This window comes from Mustela lutreola, chromosome 15 (genome assembly GCF_030435805.1).
Source record: "Mustela lutreola isolate mMusLut2 chromosome 15, mMusLut2.pri, whole genome shotgun sequence".
NCBI classification, from domain to species: domain Eukaryota; kingdom Metazoa; phylum Chordata; class Mammalia; order Carnivora; family Mustelidae; genus Mustela; species Mustela lutreola.
The window spans coordinates 67,414,314-67,418,475 of record NC_081304.1 but is presented as its reverse complement, the minus strand read 5'-3'; positions in this window follow the sequence as shown (position 1 = coordinate 67,418,475).

Genomic DNA, 4,162 nt, shown 5'->3' with positions numbered 1-4,162 from the left:
GATGTGTATTCTTTCTGTACCCAGTTTGGTGAGTATTTTTATTATGAAAGGGTGTTAAATTTTGTCAAATGCCTTTTCTGCATATATTGAGTTGATCATATGAGATTTTATTGATCATTCTATTAATATAATGCAACACATTTACTGATATGTGCTGGTGAATTCAGTTTTGTAGCATTTTGTAGAGAATTTTTACATTTTTATTTATCAGGAATATTATCCAGTAGTTCTTTTTGTTGCTGCTTTGTTTTTTTGTTTGTTTGTTTGTTTTTGTTTTGTTTTGTTTTGCGTTTGTAGTGCTCCTGTCTGGTTTTGATATCAAGATAATGCTGGCCTGTAAAATGTGCCTCGGAGTATTTCAACCTCTTCAACTCTTTGGGAAGGGTTTAAAAAGTATTTGTATTATTTTGCCTTAAAATATTTGGTAGAATTCACTGTGGAAATCATCTGATTCTGGACTTTTATTTGTTAGAAGGTTTTTATTACGGATTCAATCTCCTTACCACTTATTGGTCTGTTCACATTTTTTATGTCCTTATGATTCAGTCTTGATTGGTTGTATGTGCCTAGGAATTTGTCCATTTCCTCTAGGCTTTTGATTCGCTGGCATTTAACTGTCTTTTATCCTTTATATTTCTGTGGTATCTGTTATAATGTCTCCTTTTTCATTTCTGATTTTATTGAGTCCTCTCTCTTTTTTCTGAGTTAGTCTAGCTGTCTTTTTTTTAAATTTTATTTTTTATAAACATATATTTTTATCCCCAGGGGTACAGGTTGTGAATCACCAGGTTTACACACTTCACAGCACTCACCAAAGCACATACCCTCCCCAATGTCCATAATCCCACCCCCTTATCTCAAACCCCTTTCCCCCAGAAACCCTCAGTTTGTTTTGTGAGATTAAGAGTCACTTATGGTTTGTCTCCCTCCCAATCCCATCCTGTTTCATTTACTCTTCTCCTACCCACGTAAGCCCCCCTGTTGCATCACCACTTCCTCATATCAGGGAGATCATATGATAGTTGTCTTTCTCTGCTTGACTTATTTCACTAAGCATGATACGCTCTAGTTCCATCCATGTTGTCGTGAATGGCAAGAGATTTCATTTCTTTTGATGGCTGCATAGTATTCCATTGTGTATATATACCACACCTTATTGATCCATTCATCTGTTGATGGACATCTAGGTTCTTTCCATAGTTTGGCTCTTGTGGACATTGCTGCTATAAACATTCGGGTGCACGTGCCCCTTTGGATCACGACGTTAGTATCTTTAGGGTAAATACCCTGTAGTGCAATTGCTGGGTCATAGGGCAATTCTATTTTCAACATTTTGAGGAACGTCCATGCTGTTTTCCAGAGAGGTTGCACCAGCTTGCATTCCCACCAATAGTGGAGGAGGGTTCCCCTTTCTCTGCATCCTCGCCAGCATCTGTCATTTCCTGACTTGTTGATTTTAGCCATTCTGACTGGTGTGAGGTGATATCTCATTGTGGTTTTGATTTGTATTTCCCTGATGCCGAGTGATATGGAGCACTTTTTCATGTGTCTGTTGGCCATCTGGATGTCTTCTTTGCAGAAATGTCTGTTCATGTCCTCTGCCCATTTCTTGATTGGATTATTTGTTCTTTGGGTGTTGAGTTTGCTAAGTTCTTTATAGATTCTGGACACTAGTCCTTTATCTGATATGTCATTTGCAAATATCTTCTCCCATTCTGTCAGTTGTCTTTTGATTTTGTTAACTGTTTCCTTTGCTGTGCAAAAGTTTTTGATCTTGATGAAATCCCAATAGTTCATTTTTGCCCTTGCTTCCCTTGCCTTTGGCGTTGTTCCTAGGAAGATGTTGCTGCGGCTGAGGTCGAAGAGGTTGCTGCCTGTGTTCTCAAGGATTTTCATGGATTCCTTTTACACACTGAGTTCCTTCACCCATTTTGAGTCTATTTTTGTGTGTGCTGTAAGGAAATGGTCCAATTTCATTTTTCTGCATGTGGCTTTCCAATTTTCCCAGCACCATTTATTGAAGAGGCAGGTTTTTTTCCATTGGACATTCTTTCCTGCTTTGTCGAAAAGTAGAGTTGAGGGTCTATTTCTGGGCTCTCTATTCTGTTCCATTGATCTATGTGTCTGTTTATGTGCCAGTACCATGCTGTCTTGATGATGACAGCTTTGTAATAGAGCTTGAAGTCCAGAATTGTGATGCCACCAACGTTGGCTTTCTTTTTCAATATCCCTTTGGCTATTCGAGGTCTTTTCTGGTTCCATATAAATTTTAGAATTATTTGTTCCATTTCTTTGAAAAAGATGGATGGTACTTTGATAGGAATTGCATTAAATGTGTAGATTGCTTTAGGTAGCATAGACATTTTCACAATATTTATTCTTCCAATCCAGGAGCATGGAACATTTTTCCATTTCTTTGTGTCTTCCTCAATTTCTTTCATGAGCACTTTATAATTTTTTGAGTATAGATTCTGTGTCTCTTTGGTTAGGTTTATTCCTAGGTATCTTATGGTTTTGGGTGCAATTATAAATGGGATTGACTCCTTAATTTCTCTTTCTTCTGTCTTGCTGTTGGTGTAGAGAAATGCAACTGATTTCCTTGCATTGATTTTATATCTTGACTCTTTACTGAATTCCTGTATAAGTTTTAGCAGTTTTGGAGTGGAGTCTTTTGGGTTTTCCACATATAGTATCATATCATCTGCGAAGAGTGATAATTTGACTTCTTCTTTGCCAATTTGGATGTCTTTAATTTCCTTCTGTTGTCTGATTGCTGAGGCTAGGACCGCTAGTACTATGTTGAATAGCAATGGTGATAATGGACATCCCTGCCGTGTTTCTGACCTTAGCGGAAAAGCTTTCAGTTTTTCTCCATTGAGAATGATATTTACGGTGGGTTTTTCATAGATGGCTTTGATGATATTGAGGTATGTGCCCTCTATCCCTACACTTTGAAGAGTTTTGATCAGGAAGGGATGCTGTACTTTGTCAAATGCTTTTTCAGCATCTATTGAGAGTATCATATGGTTCTTGTTCTTTCTTTTATTGATGTGTTGTATCACATTGACTGATTTGCGGATGTTGAACCAACCTTGCAGCCCTGGAATAAATCCCACTTGGTCGTGGTGAAGAATCCTTTTAATGTACTGTTGAATCCTATTGGCTAGTATTTTGTTGAGTATTTTTGCATCTGTTTTCAGCAAGGATATTGGTGTATATCTCTCTTTTTTGGTGGGATCCTTGTCTGGTTTTGGGATCAAGGTGATGCTGGCCTCATAAAATGAGTTTGGAAGTTTTCCTTCCATTTCTATTTTTTGGAACAGTTTCAGGAGAATAGGAATTAGTTCTTCTTTAAATGTTTGGTAGAATTCCCCCGGGAAGCCGTCTGTCCCTCGGCTTTTGTTTGTTTGGAGATTTTTAATGACTGTTTCAATCTTCTTACTGGTTATGGGTCTGTTCAGGCTTTCTATTTCTTCCTGGTTCAGTTGTGGTAGTTTATATGTTTCTAGGAATGCATCCATTTCTTCCAGATTGTCAAATTTTTTGCCGTAGAGTTTCTCATAGTATGTTCTTATAATAGTTTGTATTTCTTTGGTGTTAGTTGTGATCTCTCCTCTTTCATTCATGATTTTATTTATTTGGGTCCTTTCTCTTTTCTTTTTGATAAGTCAGTCCAGGGGTTTATCAATTTTATTAATTCTTTCAAAGAACCAGCTCCTACTTTCGTTGATTTGTTCTATTGTTTTTATGGTTTCTATTTCATTGATTTCTGCTCTGATCTTTATGATTTCTCTTCTCCTGCTGGGCTTAGGGTTTCTTTCTTGTTCTTTCTCCAGCTCTTTTAGGTGTAGGGTTAGGTCGTGTACCTGAGACCTTTCTTGTTTCTTGAGAAAGGCTTGTACCGCTATATATTTTCCTCTCAGGACTGCCTTTGTTGTGTCCCACAGATTTTGAACCTTTGTATTTTCATTATCATTTGTTTCCATGATTTTTTTCAATTCTTCTTTAATCTCCCGGTTGACCCATTCATTCTTTAGAAGGATGCTGTTTAGTCTCCATGTATTTGGGTTCTTTTCAAACTTCCTTTTGTGGTTGAGTTCTAGCTTTAGAGCATTGTGGTCTGAAAATATGCAGGGAATGATCCCAATCTTTTGATACCGGT